At 37.4% G+C, this 22,147-nt stretch overlaps 1 protein-coding gene across 2 annotated transcripts in view; it reads left to right on the top strand.

The window, feature by feature from the left end:
* The window catches only part of slc25a22a (solute carrier family 25 member 22a), a 141,123-nt gene that overhangs the window by 56,548 nt on the left and 62,428 nt on the right, over positions 1-22,147 (top strand). The gene's annotated exons all lie outside the window — the stretch shown is intronic.

Below are 22,147 nucleotides of genomic sequence, written 5' to 3' on the forward strand. Positions count from 1 at the left end.
CTCTTTCATCCTCTTTCTTGTGCCTGTCGTTTTGTCCCGTTAACTGAAATGTTTGTAATGACCTTTCAAACACACCCCGGTAATGTCTGAAATGGGCTCAAAAGCAGTACGTTGTCTTTCCGTTGCATCAATCAGAACGCCAAAGCTTCGTCTGGGATTTAACGTCTCGACATTTACAAGAAAAATAAGGAATAATAATAATAATAATATTAATAATAAGGAATAATAATAATAATATTAATAATAATAATAATAATAATATTAATAATAATAATAATAATATTAATAATAAGGAATAATATAATAATATAATAATAATAATAATAATAATATAATAATAATAATAATAATAATATTAATAATAATAATAATAATATATTAATAATAAGGAATAATAATAATAATATTAATAATAAGGAATAATAATAATAATATTAATAATAAGGAATAATAATAATAATATTAATAATAAGGAATAATAATAATAATATTAATAATAAGGAATAATAATAATAATATTAATAATAAGGAATAATAATAATAATATTAATAATAAGGAATAATAATAATAATATTAATAATAAGGAATAATAATAATAATATTAATAATAAGGAATAATAATAATAATATTAATAATAAGGAATAATAATAATAATATTAATAATAAGGAATAATAATAATAATATTAATAATAAGGAATAATAATAATAATATTAATAATAAGGAATAATAATAATAATATTAATAATAAGGAAGTGACCTTTATTTTGATGGTGGAATTGAAAAAGGTTATAATTTAATACAGTTGAAATGACAACCTAGTCAGTTGTAAAGGGAAAGTACAACCTAGTCAGTTGTACAGGGAAAGTACAACCTAGTCAGTTGTAAAGTACAACCTAGTCAGTTGTAAAGGGAAAGTACAACCTAGTCAGTTGTAAAGTACAACCTAGTCAGTTGTAAAGTACAACCTAGTCAGTTGTAAAGGGAAAGTACAACCTAGTCAGTTGTACAGGGAAAGTACAACCTAGTCAGTTGTAAAGTACAACCTAGTCAGTTGTAAAGTACAACCTAGTCAGTTGTAAAGTACAACCTAGTCAGTTGTAAAGGGAAAGTACAACCTAGTCAGTTGTACAGGGAAAGTACAACCTAGTCAGTTGTAAAGTACAACCTAGTCAGTTGTAAAGGGAAAGTACAACCTAGTCAGTTGTAAAGGGAAAGTACAACCTAGTCAGTTGTAAAGTATAACCTAGTCAGTTGTAAAGTACAACCTAGTCAGTTGTACAGGGAAAGTACAACCTAGTCAGTTGTAAAGTACAACCTAGTCAGTTGTAAAGGGAAAGTACAACCTAGTCAGTTGTAAAGGGAAAGTACAACCTAGTCAGTTGTAAAGTACAACCTAGTCAGTTGTAAAGTACAACCTAGTCAGTGTAAAGTACAACCTAGTCAGTTGTAAAGGGAAAGTACAACCTAGTCAGTTGTAAAGTACAACCTAGTCAGTTGTAAAGTACAACCTAGTCAGTTGTACAGGGAAAGTACAACCTAGTCAGTTGTAAAGTACAACCTAGTCAGTTGTAAAGGGAAAGTACAACCTAGTCAGTTGTAAAGGGAAAGTACAACCTAGTCAGTTGTAAAGTACAACCTAGTCAGTTGTAAAGTATAACCTAGTCAGTTGTAAAGTATAACCTAGTCAGTTGTAAAGTATAACCTAGTCAGTTGTAAAGGGAAAGTACAACCTAGTCAGTTGTACAGGGAAAGTACAACCTAGTCAGTTGTAAAGTACAACCTAGTCAGTTGTAAAGGGAAAGTACAACCTAGTCAGTTGTAAAGTACAACCTAGTCAGTTGTAAAGTACAACCTAGTCAGTTGTAAAGGGAAAGTACAACCTAGTCAGTTGTACAGGGAAAGTACAACCTAGTCAGTTGTAAAGTACAACCTAGTCAGTTGTAAAGTACAACCTAGTCAGTTGTAAAGTACAACCTAGTCAGTTGTAAAGGGAAAGTACAACCTAGTCAGTTGTACAGGGAAAGTACAACCTAGTCAGTTGTAAAGTACAACCCTAGTCAGTTGTAAAGGGAAAGTACAACCTAGTCAGTTGTAAAGGGAAAGTACAACCTAGTCAGTTGTAAAGTATAACCTAGTCAGTTGTAAAGTACAACCTAGTCAGTTGTACAGGGAAAGTACAACCTAGTCAGTTGTAAAGTACAACCTAGTCAGTTGTAAAGGGAAAGTACAACCTAGTCAGTTGTAAAGGGAAAGTACAACCTAGTCAGTTGTAAAGTACAACCTAGTCAGTTGTAAAGTACAACCTAGTCAGTTGTAAAGTACAACCTAGTCAGTTGTAAAGGGAAAGTACAACCTAGTCAGTTGTAAAGTACAACCTAGTCAGTTGTAAAGTACAACCTAGTCAGTTGTACAGGGAAAGTACAACCTAGTCAGTTGTAAAGTACAACCTAGTCAGTTGTAAAGGGAAAGTACAACCTAGTCAGTTGTAAAGGGAAAGTACACCTAGTCAGTTGTAAAGTACAACCTAGTCAGTTGTAAAGTATAACCTAGTCAGTTGTAAAGTATAACCTAGTCAGTTGTAAAGTATAACCTAGTCAGTTGTACAGGGAAAGTACAACCTAGTCAGTTGTAAAGTACAACCTAGTCAGTTGTAAAGTACAACCTAGTCAGTTGTAAAGTACAACCTAGTCAGTTGTAAAGTACAACCTAGTCAGTTGTAAAGTACAAACCTAGTCAGTTGTAAAGTACAACCTAGTCAGTTGTAAAGTACAACCTTAGTCAGTTGTAAAGTACAACCTAGTCAGTTGTAAAGTACAACCTAGTCAGTTGTAAAGTACAACCTAGTCAGTTGTAAAGTACAACCTAGTCAGTTTGTAAAGTACAACCTAGTCAGTTGTAAAGTATAACCTAGTCAGTTGTAAAGTATAACCTAGTCAGTTGTAAAGTACAACCTAGTCAGTTTGTAAAGTACAACCTAGTCAGTTGTAAAGTACAACCTAGTCAGTTGTAAATACAACCTAGTCAGTTGTAAAGTACAACCTAGTCAGTTGTAAAGTACAACCTAGTCAGTTGTAAAGTACAAACTAGTCAGTTTGTAAAGTATAACCTTAGTCAGTTGTAAAGTACAACCTAGTCAGTTGTAAAGTACAACCTAGTCAGTTGTAAAGTACAACCTAGTCAGTTGTAAAGTACAACCTAGTCAGTTGTAAAGTACAACCTAGTCAGTTGTAAAGTACAACCTAGTCAGTTGTAAAGTACAACCTAGTCAGTTGTAAAGTATAACCTAGTCAGTTGTAAAGTACAACCTAGTCAGTTGTAAAGTATAACCTAGTCAGTTGTACAGGGAAAGTACAACCTAGTCAGTTGTACAGGGAAAGTACAACCTAGTCAGTTGTACAGGGAAAGTACAACCTAGTCAGTTGTACAGGGAAAGTACAACCTAGTCAGTTGTAAAGTACAACCTAGTCAGTTGTAAAGTACAACCTAGTCAGTTGTACAGGGAAAGTACAACCTAGTCAGTTGTAAAGTACAACCTAGTCAGTTGTAAAGTACAACCTAGTCAGTTGTACAGGGAAAGTACAACCTAGTCAGTTGTACAGGGAAAGTACAACCTAGTCAGTTGTAAAGTACAACCTAGTCAGTTGTACAGGGAAAGTACAACCTAGTCAGTTGTACAGGGAAAGTACAACCTAGTCAGTTGTAAAGTACAACCTAGTCAGTTGTACAGGGAAAGTACAACCTAGTCAGTTGTAAAGTACAACCTAGTCAGTTGTAAAGTACAACCTAGTCAGTTGTACAGGGAAAGTACAACCTAGTCAGTTGTAAAGTACAACCTAGTCAGTTGTAAAGTACAACCTAGTCAGTTGTACAGGGAAAGTACAACCTAGTCAGTTGTAAAGTACAACCTAGTCAGTTGTACAGGGAAAGTACAACCTAGTCAGTTGTAAAGTACAACCTAGTCAGTTGTAAAGTACAACCTAGTCAGTTGTAAAGTACAACCTAAGTCAGTTGTAAAGTACAACCTAGTCAGTTGTAAAGTACAACCTAGTCAGTTGTACAGGGAAAGTACAACCTAGTCAGTTGTAAAGTACAACCTAGTCAGTTGTACAGGGAAAGTACAACCTAGTCAGTTGTAAAGTACAACCTAGTCAGTTGTAAAGTACAACCTAGTCAGTTGTACAGGGAAAGTACAACCTAGTCAGTTGTAAAGTACAACCTAGTCAGTTGTAAAGTACAACCTAGTCAGTTGTACAGGGAAAGTACAACCTAGTCAGTTGTAAAGGGAAAGTACAACCTAGTCAGTTGTAAAGTACAACCTAGTCAGTTGTAAAGGGAAAGTACAACCTAGTCAGTTGTAAAGGGAAAGTACAACCTAGTCAGTTGTAAAGTACAACCTAGTCCAGTTGTAAAGTACAACCTAGTCAGTTGTACAGGGAAAGTACAACCTAGTCAGTTGTAAAGTACAACCTAGTCAGTTGTAAAGTACAACCTAGTCAGTTGTACAGGGAAAGTACAACCTAGTCAGTTGTACAGGGAAAGTACAACCTAGTCAGTTGTAAAGTACAACCTAGTCAGTTGTAAAGTACAACCTAGTCAGTTGTAAAGTACAACCTAGTCAGTTGTAAAGTACAACCTAGTCAGTTGTAAAGTACAACCTAGTCAGTTGTAAAGGGAAAGTACAACCTAGTCAGTTGTAAAGTACAACCTAGTCAGTTGTAAAGTACAACCTAGTCAGTTGTACAGGGAAAGTACAACCTAGTCAGTTGTAAAGTACAAACCTAGTCAGTTGTAAAGGGAAAGTACAACCTAGTCAGTTGTAAAGGGAAAGTACAACCTAGTCAGTTGTAAAGTACAACCTAGTCAGTTGTAAAGTATAACCTAGTCAGTTGTAAAGTATAACCTAGTCAGTTGTAAAGTATAACCTAGTCAGTTGTACAGGGAAAGTACAACCTAGTCAGTTGTAAAGTACAACCTAGTCAGTTGTAAAGTACAACCTAGTCAGTTGTAAAGTACAACCTAGTCAGTTGTAAAGTACAACCTAGTCAGTTGTAAAAGTACAACCTAGTCAGTTGTAAAGTACAACCTAGTCAGTTGTAAAGTACAACCTAGTCAGTTGTAAAGTACAACCTAGTCAGTTGTAAAGTACAACCTAGTCAGTTGTAAAGTACAACCTAGTCAGTTGTAAGTACACCTAGTCAGTTGTAAAGTACAACCTAGTCAGTTGTAAAGTATAACCTAGTCAGTTGTAAAGTACACCTAGTCAGTTGTAAAGTACAACCTAGTCAGTTGTAAAGTACAACCTAGTCAGTTTAAAGTAAACCTAGTCAGTTAACAACCTAGTCAGTTGTAAAGTACAACCTAGTCAGTTGTAAAGTACAACCTAGTCAGTTGTAAAGTACAACCTAGTCAGTTGTAAAGTATAACCTAGTCAGTTGTAAGTACAACCTAGTCAGTTGTAAGTACAACCTAGTCCAGTTGTAAAGTACAACCTAGTCAGTTGTAAAGTACAACCTAGTCAGTTGTAAAGTTACAACCTAGTCAGTTGTAAAGTACAACCTAGTCAGTTGTAAAGTACAACCTAGTCAGTTGTAAAGTATAACCTAGTCAGTTGTAAACCTAGCAGTTGTAAAGTACAACCTAGTCAGTTGTACAGGGAAAGTACAACCTAGTCAGTTGTACAGGAAGTACAACCTAGTCAGTTTGTACAGGGAAGTACAACCTAGTCAGTTGTACAGGGAAAGTACAACCTAGTCAGTTGTAAAGTACAACCTAGTCAGTTGTAAAGTACAACCTAGTCAGTTGTACAGGGAAAGTACAACCTAGTCAGTTGTAAAGTACAACCTAGTCAGTTGTAAAGTACAACCTAGTCAGTTGTACAGGGAAAGTACAACCTAGTCAGTTGTACAGGGAAAGTACAACCTAGTCAGTTGTAAAGTACAACCTAGTCAGTTTGTACAGGGAAGTACAACCTAGTTCAGTTGTACAGGAAAGTACAACCTAGTCAGTGTAAAGTACAACCCTAGTCAGTTGTACAGGGAAAGTACAACCTAGTCAGTTGTAAAGTACAACCTAGTCAGTTGTAAAGTACAACCTAGTCAGTTGTACAGGGAAAGTACAACCTAGTCAGTTGTAAAGTACAACCTAGTCAGTTGTAAAGTACAACCTAGTCAGTTGTACAGGGAAAGTACACCTAGTCAGTTGTAAAGTACAACCTAGTCAGTTGTACAGGGAAAGTACAACCTAGTCAGTTTGTAAAGTACAACCTAGTCAGTTGTAAAGTACAACCTAGTCAGTTGTAAAGTACAACCTAGTCAGTTGTAAGTACAACCTAGTCAGTTGTAAGTACAACCTAGTCAGTTGTACAGGGAAAGTACAACCTAGTCAGTTGTAAAGTACAACCTAGTCAGTTGTAAGGAAAGTACAACCTAGTCAGTTGTAAAGTACAACCTAGTCAGTTGTAAAGTACAACCTAGTCAGTTGTACAGGGAAAGTACAACCTAGTCAGTTGTAAAGTACAACCTAGTCAGTTGTAAAGTAACAACCTAGTCAGTTGTACAGGGAAAGTACAACCTAGTCAGTTGTAAAGGGAAAGTACAACCTAGTCAGTTGTAAAGTACAACTAGTCAGTTGTAAAGGGAAGTACAACCCTAGTCAGTTGTAAAGGGAAAGTACCAACCTAGTCAGTTGTAAAGTACAACCTAGTCAGTTGTAAAGTACAACCTAGTCAGTGTACAGGGAAAGTACAACCCTAGTCAGTTGTAAAGTACAAACCTAGTCAGTTGTAAAGTACAACCTAGTCAGTTGTACAGGGAAAGTACAACCTAGTCAGTTGTAACAGGGAAAGTACAACCTAGTCAGTTGTAAAAGTACAACCTAGTCAGTTGTAAAGTACAACCTAGTCAGTTGTAAAGTACAACCTAGTCAGTTGTAAAGTACACACCTAGTCAGTTGTACAGGAAAGTACAACCTAGTCAGTTGTACAGGGAAAGTACAACCTAGTCAGTTGTAAAGTACACCATAGTCAGTTGTAAAGTTACAACCTAGTCAGTTGTACAGGGAAAGTACAACCTAGTCAGTTGTAAAGTATAACCTAGTCAGTTGTAAAGTACAACCTAGTCAGTTGTAAAGTACAACCTAGTCAGTTGTAAAGTACAACCTAGTCAGTTGTACAGGGAAAGTACAACCTAGTCAGTTGTAAAGGGAAAGTACAACCTAGTCAGTTGTAAAGTACAACCTAGTCAGTTGTAAAGGGAAAGTGCAACCTAGTCGGTTGTACAGGGAAAGTACAACCTAGTCAGTTGTAAAGTACAACCTAGTCAGTTGTAAGTATAACCTAGTCAGTTGTAAAGTATAACCTAGTCAGTTGTAAAGTATAACTAGTCAGTTGTAAGTATAACCTAGTCAGTTGTAAAGTACAACCTAGTCAGTTGTAAAATATAACCTAGTCAGTTGTAAAGTATAACCTAGTCAGTTGTACAGGGAAAGTACAACCTAGTCAGTAGTAAAGTACAACCTAGTCAGTTGTACAGGGAAAGTACAACCTAGTCAGTTGTACAGGGAAAGTACAACCTAGTCAGTTGTAAAGTACAACCTAGTCAGTTGTACAGGGAAAGTACAACCTAGTCAGTTGTAAAGTATAACCTAGTCAGTTGTAAAGTACAACCTAGTCAGTTGTAAAGTACAACCTAGTCAGTTGTAAAGTACAACCTAGTCAGTTGTAAAGTACAACCTAGTCAGTTGTAAAGTACAACCTAGTCAGTTGTACAGGGAAAATACAACCTAGTCAGTTGTAAAGGGAAAGTACAACCTAGTCAGTTGTAAAGTACAACCTAGTCAGTTGTAAAGGGAAAGTACAACCTAGTCAGTTGTAAAGTACAACCTAGTCAGTTGTAAAGGGAAAGTACAACCTAGTCAGTTGTAAGTACACCTAGTCAGTTGTAAAGTATAACCTAGTCAGTTGTCCAGGAAGTACAACCTAGTCAGTTGTAAAGTAACAACCTAGTCAGTTGTAAAGTACAACCTAGTCAGTTGTACAGGGAAAGTACAACCTAGTCAAGTGTAAAGTACAACCTAGTCGTTGTACAGGGAAAGTACAACTAGTCAGTTGTAAAGTACAACCTAGTCAGTTGTAAAGTACAACCTAGTCAGTTGTAAAGTACAACCTAGTCAGTTGTAAAGTACAACCTAGTCAGTTGTAAAGTACAACCTAGTCAGTTGTACAGGGAAGTACAACCTAGTCAGTTGTAAAGTACAACCTAGTCAGTTGTACAGGGAAAGTACAACCTAGTCAGTTGTAAAGTACAACCTAGTCAGTTGTAAAGTACAACCTAGTCAGTTGTACAGGAAAGTACAACCTAGTCAGTTGTAAAGTACAACCTAGTCAGTTTGTAAAGTAAACCTAGTCAGTTGTACAGGGAAAGTACACTAGTCAGTTGTACAGGGAAAGTACAACCTAGTCAGTTGTAAAGTACAACCTAGTCAGTTGTAAGGGAAAGTACAACCTAGTCAGTTGTAAAGGGAAAGTACACCTAGTCAGTTGTAAAGTACAACCTAGTCAGTTGTAAAGTACAACCTAGTCAGTTGTACAGGGAAAGTACAAACCTAGTCAGTTGTAAAGTACAACCTAGTCAGTTGTAAGTACAACCTAGTCAGTTGTACAGGGAAAGTACAACCTAGTCAGTTGTACAGGGAAAGTACAACCTAGTCAGTTTGTAAAGTACAACCTAGTCAGTTGTAAAGTACAACCTAGTCAGTTGTAAAGTACAACCTAGTCAGTTGTAAAGTACAACCTAGTCAGTTGTACAGGGAAAGTACAACCTAGTCAGTTGTACAGGGAAAGTACAACCTAGTCAGTTGTAAAGTACAACCTAGTCAGTTGTAAAGTACAACCTAGTCAGTTGTACAGGGAAAGTACAACCTAGTCAGTTGTAAAGTATAACCTAGTCAGTTGTAAAGTACAACCTAGTCAGTTGTAAAGTACAACCTAGTCAGTGTAAAGTACAACCTAGTCAGTTGTACAGGGAAAGTACAACCTAGTCAGTTGTAAAGGAAAGTACAACCTAGTCAGTTGTAAAGTACAACCTAGTCAGTTGTAAAGGGAAAGTGCAACCTAGTCGGTTGTACAGGGAAAGTACAACCTAGTCAGTTGTAAAGTACAACCTAGTCAGTTGTAAAGTATACCTAGTCAGTTGTAAAGTATAACCTAGTCAGTTGTAAAGTATAACCTAGTCAGTTGTAAAGTTTAACCTAGTCAGTTGTAAAGTACAACCTAGTCAGTTGTAAAATATAACCTAGTCAGTTGTAAAGTATAACCTAGTCAGTTGTACAGGGAAAGTACAACCTAGTCAGTAGTAAAGTACAACCTAGTCAGTTGTACAGGGAAAGTACAACCTAGTCAGTTGTACAGGGAAAGTACAACCTAGTCAGTTGTAAAGTACAACCTAGTCAGTTGTACAGGGAAAGTACAACCTAGTCAGTTGTAAAGTATAACCTAGTCAGTTGTAAAGTACAACCTAGTCAGTTGTAAAGTACAACCTAGTCAGTTGTAAAGTACAACCTAGTCAGTTGTAAAGTACAACCTAGTCAGTTGTAAAGTACAACCTAGTCAGTTGTACAGGGAAAATACAACCTAGTCAGTTGTAAAGGGAAAGTACAACCTAGTCAGTTGTAAAGTACAACCTAGTCAGTTGTAAAGGGAAAGTACAACCTAGTCAGTTGTAAAGTACAACCTAGTCAGTTGTAAAGGGAAAGTACAACCTAGTCAGTTGTAAAGTACAACCTAGTCAGTTGTAAAGTACAACCTAGTCAGTTGTACAGGGAAAGTACAACCTAGTCAGTTGTAAAGTACAACCTAGTCAGTTGTAAAGTACAACCTAGTCAGTTGTACAGGGAAAGTACAACCTAGTCAGTTGTAAAGTACAACCTAGTCAGTTGTACAGGGAAAGTACAACCTAGTCAGTTGTAAAGTACAACCTAGTCAGTTGTAAAGTACAACCTAGTCAGTTGTAAAGTACAACCTAGTCAGTTGTAAAGTACAACCTAGTCAGTTGTAAAGTACAACCTAGTCAGTTGTACAGGGAAAGTACAACCTAGTCAGTTGTAAAGTACAACCTAGTCAGTTGTACAGGGAAAGTACAACCTAGTCAGTTGTAAAGTACAACCTAGTCAGTTGTAAAGTACAACCTAGTCAGTTGTACAGGGAAAGTACAACCTAGTCAGTTGTAAAGTACAACCTAGTCAGTTGTAAAGTACAACCTAGTCAGTTGTACAGGGAAAGTACAACCTAGTCAGTTGTACAGGGAAAGTACAACCTAGTCAGTTGTAAAGTACAACCTAGTCAGTTGTAAAGGGAAAGTACAACCTAGTCAGTTGTAAAGGGAAAGTACAACCTAGTCAGTTGTAAAGTACAACCTAGTCAGTTGTAAAGTACAACCTAGTCAGTTGTACAGGGAAAGTACAACCTAGTCAGTTGTAAAGTACAACCTAGTCAGTTGTAAAGTACAACCTAGTCAGTTGTACAGGGAAGTACAACCTAGTCAGTTGTACAGGGAAAGTACAACCTAGTCAGTTGTAAAGTACAACCTAGTCAGTTGTAAAGTACAACCTAGTCAGTTGTAAAGTACAACCTAGTCAGTTGTAAAGTACAACCTAGTCAGTGTACAGGGAAAGTACAACCTAGTCAGTTGTACAGGGAAAGTACAACCTAGTCAGTTGTAAAGTACAACCTAGTCAGTTGTAAAGTACAACCTAGTCAGTTGTACAGGGAAAGTACAACCTAGTCAGTTGTAAAGTATAACCTAGTCAGTTGTAAAGTACAACCTAGTCAGTTGTAAAGTACAACCTAGTCAGTTGTAAAGTACAACCTAGTCAGTTGTACAGGGAAAGTACAACCTAGTCAGTTGTAAAGGGAAAGTACAACCTAGTCAGTTGTAAAGTACAACCTAGTCAGTTGTAAAGGGAAAGTGCAACCTAGTCGGTTGTACAGGGGAAAGTACAACCTAGTCAGTTGTAAGTACAACTAGTCAGTTGTAAAGTATAACCTAGTCAGTTGAAAGTATAACCTAGTCAGTTGTAAAGTATACCTAGTCAGTTGTAAAGTATAACCTAGTCAGTTGTAAAGTACAACCTAGTCAGTTGTAAAATATAACCTAGTCAGTTGTAAAGTATAACCTAGTCAGTTGTACAGGGAAAGTACAACCTAGTCAGTAGTAAAGTACAACCTAGTCAGTTGTACAGGGAAAGTACAACTAGTCAGTTGTACAGGGAAAGTACACCTAGTCAGTTGTAAAGTACAACCTAGTCAGTTGTACAGGGAAAGTACAACCTAGTCAGTTGTAAAGTATAACCTAGTCAGTTTGTAAAGTACAACCTAGTCAGTTGTAAAGTACAACCTAGTCAGTTGTAAAGTACAACCTAGTCAGTTGTAAAGTACAACCTAGTCAGTTGTAAAGTACAACCTAGTCAGTTGTACAGGGAAAATACAACCTAGTCAGTTGTAAAGGGAAAGTACAACCTAGTCAGTTGTAAAGTAACAACCTAGTCAGTTGTAAAGGGAAAGTACAACCTAGTCAGTTGTAAAGTACAACCTAGTCAGTTGTAAAGGGAAAGTAACAACCTAGTCAGTTGTAAAGTACAACCTAGTCAGTTGTAAAGTACAACCTAGTCAGTTGTACAGGGAAAGTACAACCTAGTCAGTTGTAAAGTACAACCTAGTCAGTTGTAAGTACAACCTAGTCAGTTGTACAGGGAAAGTACAACCTAGTCAGTTGTAAAGTACAACCCTAGTCAGTTGTACAGGGAAAGTACAACCTAGTCAGTTGTAAGTACAACCTAGTCAGTTGTAAAGTACAACCTAGTCAGTTGTAAAGTACAACCTAGTCAGTTGTAAAGTACAAACCTAGTCAGTTGTAAAGTACAACCTAGTCAGTTGTACAGGGAAAGTACAACCTAGTCAGTTGTAAAGTACAACCTAGTCAGTTGTACAGGGAAAGTACAACCTAGTCAGTTGTAAAGTACAACCTAGTCAGTTGTAAAGTACAACCTAGTCAGTTGTAAGGGAAAGTACACCTAGTCAGTTGTAAAGTACAACCTAGTCAGTTGTAAAGTAACAACCTAGTCCAGTTGTACAGGGAAAGTACAACCTAGTCAGTTGTACAGGGAAAGTACAACCTAGTCAGTTGTAAAGTACAACCTAGTCAGTTGTAAAGGGAAAGTACAACCTAGTCAGTTGTAAAGGAAAGTACAACCTAGTCAGTTGTAAGTACAACCTAGTCAGTTGTAAAGTACAACCTAGTCAGTTGTACAGGGAAAGTACAACCTAGTCAGTTGTAAAGTACAACCTAGTCAGTTGTAAAGTACAACCTAGTCAGTGTACAGGGAAAGTACAACCTAGTCAGTTGTACAGGGAAAGTACAACCTAGTCAGTTGTAAAGTACAACCTAGTCAGTTGTAAAGTACAACCTAGTCAGTTGTAAAGTACAACCTAGTCAGTTGTAAAGTACAACCTAGTCAGTTGTACAGGGAAAGTACAACCTAGTCAGTTGTACAGGGAAAGTACAACCTAGTCAGTTGTAAAGTACAACCTAGTCAGTTGTAAAGTACAACCTAGTCAGTTGTACAGGGAAAGTACAACCTAGTCAGTTGTAAAGTATAACCTAGTCCAGTTGTAAAGTACAACCTAGTCAGTTGTAAAGTACAACCTAGTCAGTTGTAAAGTACAACCTAGTCAGTTGTACAGGGAAAGTACAACCTAGTCAAGTTGTAAAGGGAAAGTACAACCTAGTCAGTTGTAAAGTACAACTAGTCAGTTGTAAAGGGAAAGTGCAACCTAGTTCGGTTGTACAGGGAAAGTACAACCTAGTCAGTTGTAAAGTACAACCTAGTCAGTTGTAAAGTACAACCTAGTCAGTTTGTACAGGGAAAGTACAACCTAGTCAGTTGTACAGGGAAAGTACAACCTAGTCAGTTGTAAAGTACAACCTAGTCAGTTGTAAAGTACAACCTAGTCAGTTGTAAAGTACAACCTAGTCAGTTGTACAGGGAAAGTACAACCTAGTCAGTTGTAAAGTACAACCTAGTCAGTTGTAAAGTACAACCTAGTCAGTTGTACAGGGAAAGTACAACCTAGTCAGTTGTACAGGGAAAGTACAACCTAGTCAGTTGTAAAGTACAACCTAGTCAGTTGTAAAGGGAAAGTACAACCTAGTCAGTTGTAAAGGGAAAGTACAACCTAGTCAGTTGTAAAGTACAACCTAGTCAGTTGTAAAGTACAACCTAGTCAGTTGTACAGGGAAAGTACAACCTAGTCAGTTGTAAAGTACAACCTAGTCAGTTGTAAAGTACAACCTAGTCAGTTGTACAGGGAAAGTACAACCTAGTCAGTTGTACAGGGAAAGTACAACCTAGTCAGTTGTAAAGTACAACCTAGTCAGTTGTAAAGTACAACCTAGTCAGTTGTAAAGTACAACCTAGTCAGTTGTAAAGTACAACCTAGTCAGTTGTACAGGGAAAGTACAACCTAGTCAGTTGTACAGGGAAAGTACAACCTAGTCAGTTGTAAAGTACAACCTAGTCAGTTGTAAAGTACAACCTAGTCAGTTGTACAGGGAAAGTACAACCTAGTCAGTTGTAAAGTATAACCTAGTCAGTTGTAAAGTACAACCTAGTCAGTTGTAAAGTACAACCTAGTCAGTTGTAAAGTACAACCTAGTCAGTTGTACAGGGAAAGTACAACCTAGTCAGTTGTAAAGGGAAAGTACAACCTAGTCAGTTGTAAAGTACAACCTAGTCAGTTGTAAAGGGAAAGTGCAACCTAGTCGGTTGTACAGGGAAAGTACAACCTAGTCAGTTGTAAAGTACAACCTAGTCAGTTGTAAAGTATAACCTAGTCAGTTGTAAAGTATAACCTAGTCAGTTGTAAAGTATAACCTAGTCAGTTGTAAAGTACAACCTAGTCAGTTGTAAAGTACAACCTAGTCAGTTGTAAAAGTAACCTAGTCAGTTGTAAAGTATAACCTAGTCAGTTGTACAGGGAAAGTACAACCTAGTCAGTAGTAAAGTACAACCTAGTCAGTTGTACAGGGAAAGTACAACCTAGTCAGTTGTACAGGGAAAGTACAACCTAGTCAGTTGTAAAGTACAACCTAGTCAGTTGTACAGGGAAAGTACAACCTAGTCAGTTGTAAAGTATAACCTAGTCAGTTGTAAAGTACAACCTAGTCAGTTGTAAAGTACAACCTAGTCAGTTGTAAAGTACAACCTAGTCAGTTGTAAAGTACAACCTAGTCAGTTGTAAAGTACAACCTAGTCAGTTGTACAGGGAAAATACAACCTAGTCAGTTGTAAAGGGAAAGTACAACCTAGTCAGTTGTAAAGTACAACCTAGTCAGTTGTAAGGGAAAGTACAACCTAGTCAGTTGTAAAGTACAACCTAGTCAGTTGTAAAGGGAAAGTACAACCTAGTCAGTTGTAAAGTACAACCTAGTCAGTTGTAAAGTACAACCTAGTCAGTTGTACAGGGAAAGTACAACCTAGTCAGTTGTAAAGTACAACCTAGTCAGTTGTAAAGTACAACCTAGTCAGTTGTACAGGGAAAGTACAACCTAGTCAGTTGTAAAGTACAACCTAGTCAGTTGTACAGGGAAAGTACAACCTAGTCAGTTGTAAAGTACAACCTAGTCAGTTGTAAAGTACAACCTAGTCAGTTGTAAAGTACAACCTAGTCAGTTGTAAAGTACAACCTAGTCAGTTGTAAAGTACAACCTAGTCAGTTGTACAGGGAAAGTACAACCTAGTCAGTTGTAAAGTACAACCTAGTCAGTTGTACAGGGAAAGTACAACCTAGTCAGTTGTAAAGTACAACCTAGTCAGTTGTAAAGTACAACCTAGTCAGTTGTACAGGGAAAGTACAACCTAGTCAGTTGTAAAGTACAACCTAGTCAGTTGTAAAGTACAACCTAGTCAGTTGTACAGGGAAAGTACAACCTAGTCAGTTGTACAGGGAAAGTACAACCTAGTCAGTTGTAAAGTACAACCTAGTCAGTTGTAAAGGGAAAGTACAACCTAGTCAGTTGTAAAGGGAAAGTACAACCTAGTCAGTTGTAAAGTACAACCTAGTCAGTTGTAAAGTACAACCTAGTCAGTTGTACAGGGAAAGTACAACCTAGTCAGTGTAAAGTACAACCTAGTCAGTTGTAAAGTACAACCTAGTCAGTTGTACAGGGAAAGTACAACCTAGTCAGTTGTACAGGGAAAGTACAACCTAGTCAGTTGTAAAGTACAACCTAGTCAGTTGTAAAGTACAACCTAGTCAGTTGTAAAGTACAACCTAGTCAGTTGTAAAGTACAACCTAGTCAGTTGTACAGGGAAAGTACAACCTAGTCAGTTGTACAGGGAAGTACAACCTAGTCAGTTGTAAAGTACAACCTAGTCAGTTGTAAAGTACAACCTAGTCAGTTGTACAGGGAAAAGTACAACCTAGTCAGTTGTAAAGTATTAACCTAGTCAGTTGTAAAGTACAACCTAGTCAGTTGTAAAGTACAACCTAGTCAGTTGTAAAGTACAACCTAGTCAGTTGTACAGGGAAGTACAACCTAGTCAGTTGTAAAGGGAAAGTAACAACCTAGTCAGTTGTAAAGTACAACCTAGTCAGTTGTAAAAGGGAAAGTGCAACCTAGTCGGTTGTACAGGGAAAGTACAACCTAGTCAGTTGTAAAGTACAACCTAGTCAGTTGTAAAGTATAACCTAGTCAGTTGTAAAGTATACACTAGTCAGTTGTAAAGTATAACCTAGTCAGTTGTAAAGTATAACCTAGTCAGTTGTAAAGTACCAACCTAGTCAGTTGTAAAATATAACCTAGTCAGTTGTAAAGTATAACCTAGTCAGTGTACAGGGAAAGTACAACCTAGTCAGTAGTAAAGTACAACCTAGTCAGTTGTACAGGGAAAGTACAACCTAGTCAGTTGTACAGGGAAAGTACAACCTAGTCAGTTGTAAAGTACAACCTAGTCAGTTGTACAGGGAAAGTACAACCTAGTCAGTTTGTAAAGTATAACCTAGTCAGTTGTAAAGTACAACCTAGTCAGTTGTAAAGTACAACCTAGTCAGTTGTAAAGTACAACCTAGTCAGTTTGTAAAGTACAACCTAGTCAGTTGTAAAGTACAACCTAGTCAGTTGTACAGGGAAAATACAACCTAGTCAGTTGTAAAGGGAAAGTACAACCTAGTCAGTTGTAAGTACAACCTAGTCAGTTGTAAAGGGAAAGTACAACCTAGTCAGTTGTAAAGTACAACCTAGTCAGTTGTACAGGGAAAGTACAACCTAGTCAGTTGTAAAGTACAACCTAGTCAGTTGTACAGGGAAAGTACAACCTAGTCAGTTGTAAAGTACAACCTAGTCAGTTTGTAAAGTACAACCTAGTCAGTTGTACAGGGAAAGTACAACCTAGTCAGTTGTAAAGTACAACCTAGTCAGTTGTAAAGTACAACCTAGTCAGTTGTACAGGGAAAGTACAACCTAGTCAGTTGTACAGGGAAAGTACAACCTAGTCAGTTGTAAAGTACAACCTAGTCAGTTGTAAGGGAAAGTACAACCTAGTCAGTTGTAAAGGGAAAGTACAACCTAGTCAGTTGTAAAGTACAACCTAGTCAGTTGTAAAGTACAACCTAGTCAGTTGTACAGGGAAAGTACAACCTAGTCAGTTGTAAAGTACAACCTAGTCAGTTGTAAAGTACAACCTAGTCAGTTGTACAGGGAAAGTACAACCCTAGTCAGTTGTACAGGGAAAGTACAACCTAGTCAGTTGTAAAGTACAACCTAGTCAGTTGTAAAGTACAACCTAGTCAGTTGTAAAGTACAACCTAGTCAGTTGTAAAGTAAAACCTAGTCAGTTGTACAGGGAAAGTACAACCTAGTCAGTTGTACAGGGAAAGTACAACCTAGTCAGTTGTAAAGTACAACCTAGTCAGTTGTAAAGTACAACCTAGTCAGTTGTACAGGGAAAGTACAACCTAGTCAGTTGTAAAGTATAACCTAGTCAGTTGTAAAGTACAACCTAGTCAGTTGTAAAGTACAACCTAGTCAGTTGTAAAGTACAACCTAGTCAGTTGTACAGGGAAAGTACAACCTAGTCAGTTGTAAAGGGAAAGTACAACCTAGTCAGTTGTAAAGTACAACCTAGTCAGTTGTAAAGGGAAAGTGCAACCTAGTCGGTTGTACAGGGAAAGTACAACCTAGTCAGTTGTAAAGTTACAACCTAGTCAGTTGTAAAGTATAACCTAGTCAGTTGTAAAGTATAACCTAGTCAGTTGTAAAGTATAACCTAGTCAGTTGTAAAGTATAACCTAGTCAGTTGTAAAGTACAACCTAGTCAGTTGTAAAATATAACCTAGTCAGTTGTAAAGTATAACCTAGTCAGTTGTACAGGGAAAGTACAACCTAGTCAGTAGTAAAGTACAACCTAGTCAGTTGTACAGGGAAAGTACAACCTAGTCAGTTGTACAGGGAAAGTACAACCTAGTCAGTTGTAAAGTACAACCTAGTCAGTTGTACAGGGAAAGTACAACCTAGTCAGTTGTAAAGTATAACCTAGTCAGTTGTAAAGTACAACCTAGTCAGTTGTAAAGTACAACCTAGTCAGTTGTAAAGTACAACCTAGTCAGTTGTAAAGTACAACCTAGTCAGTTGTAAAGTACAACCTAGTCAGTTGTACAGGGAAAATACAACCTAGTCAGTTGTAAAGGGAAAGTACAACCTAGTCAGTTGTAAAGTACAACCTAGTCAGTTGTAAAGGGAAAGTACAACCTAGTCAGTTGTAAAGTACAACCTAGTCAGTTGTAAAGGGAAAGTACAACCTAGTCAGTTGTAAAGTACAACCTAGTCAGTTGTAAAGTATAACCTAGTCAGTTGTACAGGGAAAGTACAACCTAGTCAGTTGTAAAGTACAACCTAGTCAGTTGTAAAGTACAACCTAGTCAGTTGTACAGGGAAAGTACAACCTAGTCAGTTGTAAAGTACAACCTAGTCAGTTGTACAGGGAAAGTACAACCTAGTCAGTTGTAAAGTACAACCTAGTCAGTTGTAAAGTACAACCTAGTCAGTTGTAAAGTACAACCTAGTCAGTTGTAAAGTACAACCTAGTCAGTTGTAAAGTACAACCTAGTCAGTTGTACAGGGAAAGTACAACCTAGTCAGTTGTAAAGTACAACCTAGTCAGTTGTACAGGGAAAGTACAACCTAGTCAGTTGTAAAGTACAACCTAGTCAGTTGTAAAGTACAACCTAGTCAGTTGTACAGGGAAAGTACAACCTAGTCAGTTGTAAAGTACAACCTAGTCAGTTGTACAGGGAAAGTACAACCTAGTCAGTTGTAAAGTACAACCTAGTCAGTTGTAAAGTACAACCTAGTCAGTTGTACAGGGAAAGTACAACCTAGTCAGTTGTAAAGTACAACCTAGTCAGTTGTACAGGGAAAGTACAACCTAGTCAGTTGTAAAGTACAACCTAGTCAGTTGTAAAGTACAACCTAGTCAGTTGTAAAGTACAACCTAGTCAGTTGTAAAGTACAACCCTAGTCAGTTGTAAAGTACAACCTAGTCAGTTGTACAGGGAAAGTACAACCTAGTCAGTTGTAAAGTACAACCTAGTCAGTTGTACAGGGAAAGTACAACCTAGTCAGTTGTAAAGTACAACCTAGTCAGTTGTAAAGTACACCTAGTCAGTTGTACAGGGAAAGTACAACCTAGTCAGTTGTAAAGTACAACCTAGTCAGTTGTAAAGTACAACCTAGTCAGTTGTACAGGGAAAGTACAACCTAGTCAGTTGTACAGGGAAAGTACAACCTAGTCAGTTGTAAAGTACAACCTAGTCAGTTGTAAAGGGAAAGTACAACCTAGTCAGTTGTAAAGGGAAAGTACAACCTAGTCAGTTGTAAAGTACAACCTAGTCAGTTGTAAAGTACAACCTAGTCAGTTGTACAGGGAAAGTACAACCTAGTCAGTTGTAAAGTACAACCTAGTCAGTTGTAAAGTACAACCTAGTCAGTTGTACAGGGAAAGTACAACCTAGTCAGTTGTACAGGGAAAGTACAACCTAGTCAGTTGTAAAGTACAACCTAGTCAGTTGTAAAGTACAACCTAGTCAGTTGTAAAGTACAACCTAGTCAGTTGTAAAGTACAACCTAGTCAGTTGTACAGGGAAAGTACAACCTAGTCAGTTGTACAGGGAAAGTACAACCTAGTCAGTTGTAAAGTACAACCTAGTCAGTTGTAAAGTACAACCTAGTCAGTTGTACAGGGAAAGTACAACCTAGTCAGTTGTAAAGTATAACCTAGTCAGTTGTAAAGTACAACCTAGTCAGTTGTAAAGTACAACCTAGTCAGTTGTAAAGTACAACCTAGTCAGTTGTACAGGGAAAGTACAACCTAGTCAGTTGTAAGGGAAAGTACAACCTAGTCAGTTGTAAAGTACAACCTAGTCAGTTGTAAAGGGAAAGTGCAACCTAGTCGGTTGTACAGGGAAAGTACAACCTAGTCAGTTGTAAAGTACAACCTAGTCAGTTGTAAAGTATAACCTAGTCAGTTGTAAAGTATAACCTAGTCAGTTGTAAAGTATAACCTAGTCAGTTGTAAAGTATAACCTAGTCAGTTGTAAAGTACAACCTAGTCAGTTGTAAAATATAACCTAGTCAGTTGTAAAGTATAACCTAGTCAGTTGTACAGGGAAAGTACAACCTAGTCAGTAGTAAAGTACAACCTAGTCAGTTGTACAGGGAAAGTACAACCTAGTCAGTTGTACAGGGAAAGTACAACCTAGTCAGTTGTAAAGTACAACCTAGTCAGTTGTACAGGGAAAGTACAACCTAGTCAGTTGTAAAGTATAACCTAGTCAGTTGTAAAGTACAACCTAGTCAGTTGTAAAGTACAACCTAGTCAGTTGTAAAGTACAACCTAGTCAGTTGTAAAGTACAACCTAGTCAGTTGTAAAGTACAACCTAGTCAGTTGTACAGGGAAAATACAACCTAGTCAGTTGTAAAGGGAAAGTACAACCTAGTCAGTTGTAAAGTACAACCTAGTCAGTTGTAAAGGGAAAGTACAACCTAGTCAGTTGTAAAGTACAACCTAGTCAGTTGTAAAGGGAAAGTACAACCTAGTCAGTTGTAAAGTACAACCTAGTCAGTTGTAAAGTATAACCTAGTCAGTTGTACAGGGAAAGTACAACCTAGTCAGTTGTAAAGTACAACCTAGTCAGTTGTAAAGTACAACCTAGTCAGTTGTACAGGGAAAGTACAACCTAGTCAGTTGTAAAGTACAACCTAGTCAGTTGTACAGGGAAAGTACAACCTAGTCAGTTGTAAAGTACAACCTAGTCAGTTGTAAAGTACAACCTAGTCAGTTGTAAAGTACAACCTAGTCAGTTGTAAAGTACAACCTAGTCAGTTGTAAAGTACAACCTAGTCAGTTGTACAGGGAAAGTACAACCTAGTCAGTTGTAAGTACAACCTAGTCAGTTGTACAGGGAAAGTACAACCTAGTCAGTTGTAAAGTACAACCTAGTCAGTTGTAAAGTACAACCTAGTCAGTTGTACAGGGAAAGTACAACCTAGTCAGTTGTAAAGTACAACCTAGTCAGTTGTAAAGTACAACCTAGTCAGTTGTACAGGGAAAGTACAACCTAGTCAGTTGTAAAGTACAACCTAGTCAGTTGTAAAGTACAACCTAGTCAGTTGTACAGGGAAAGTACAACCTAGTCAGTTGTACAGGGAAAGTACAACCTAGTCAGTTGTAAAGTACAACCTAGTCAGTTGTAAAGGGAAAGTACAACCTAGTCAGTTGTAAAGGGAAAGTACAACCTAGTCAGTTGTAAAGTACAACCTAGTCAGTTGTAAAGTACAAACCTAGTCAGTTGTACAGGGAAAGTACAACCTAGTCAGTTGTAAAGTACAACCTAGTCAGTTGTAAAGTACAACCTAGTCAGTTGTACAGGGAAAGTACAACCTAGTCAGTTGTACAGGGAAAGTACAACCTAGTCAGTTGTAAAGTACAACCTAGTCAGTTGTAAAGTACAACCTAGTCAGTTGTAAAGTACAACCTAGTCAGTTGTAAAGTACAACCTAGTCAGTTGTACAGGGAAAGTACAACCTAGTCAGTTGTACAGGGAAAGTACAACCTAGTCAGTTGTAAAGTACAACCTAGTCAGTTGTAAAGTACAACCTAGTCAGTTGTACAGGGAAAGTACAACCTAGTCAGTTGTAAAGTATAACCTAGTCAGTTGTAAAGTACAACCTAGTCAGTTGTAAAGTACAACCTAGTCAGTTGTAAAGTACAACCTAGTCAGTTGTACAGGGAAAGTACAACCTAGTCAGTTGTAAAGGGAAAGTACAACCTAGTCAGTTGTAAAGTACAACCTAGTCAGTTGTAAAGGGAAAGTGCAACCTAGTCGGTTGTACAGGGAAAGTACAACCTAGTCAGTTGTAAAGTACAACCTAGTCAGTTGTAAAGTATAACCTAGTCAGTTGTAAAGTATAACCTAGTCAGTTGTAAAGTATAACCTAGTCAGTTGTAAAGTATAACCTAGTCAGTTGTAAAGTACAACCTAGTCAGTTGTAAAATATAAACCTAGTCAGTTGTAAAGTATAACCTAGTCAGTTGTACAGGGAAAGTACAACCTAGTCAGTAGTAAAGTACAACCTAGTCAGTTGTACAGGGAAAGTACAACCTAGTCAGTTGTACAGGGAAAGTACAACCTAGTCAGTTGTAAAGTACACCTAGTCAGTTGTACAGGGAAAGTACAACCTAGTCAGTTGTAAAGTATAACCTAGTCAGTTGTAAAGTACAACCTAGTCAGTTGTAAAGTACAACCTAGTCAGTTGTAAAGTACAACCTAGTCAGTTGTAAAGTACAACCTAGTCAGTTGTAAAGTACAACCTAGTCAGTTGTACAGGGAAAATACAACCTAGTCAGTTGTAAAGGGAAAGTACAACCTAGTCAGTTGTAAAGTACAACCTAGTCAGTTTGTAAAGGGAAAGTACAACCTAGTCAGTTGTAAAGTACAACCTAGTCAGTTGTAAAGGGAAAGTACAACCTAGTCAGTTGTAAAGTACAACCTAGTCAGTTGTAAAGTATAACCTAGTCAGTTGTACAGGGA

Source organism: Oncorhynchus kisutch, linkage group LG22 (assembly GCF_002021735.2).
Source record: "Oncorhynchus kisutch isolate 150728-3 linkage group LG22, Okis_V2, whole genome shotgun sequence".
NCBI lineage: Eukaryota > Metazoa > Chordata > Actinopteri > Salmoniformes > Salmonidae > Oncorhynchus > Oncorhynchus kisutch.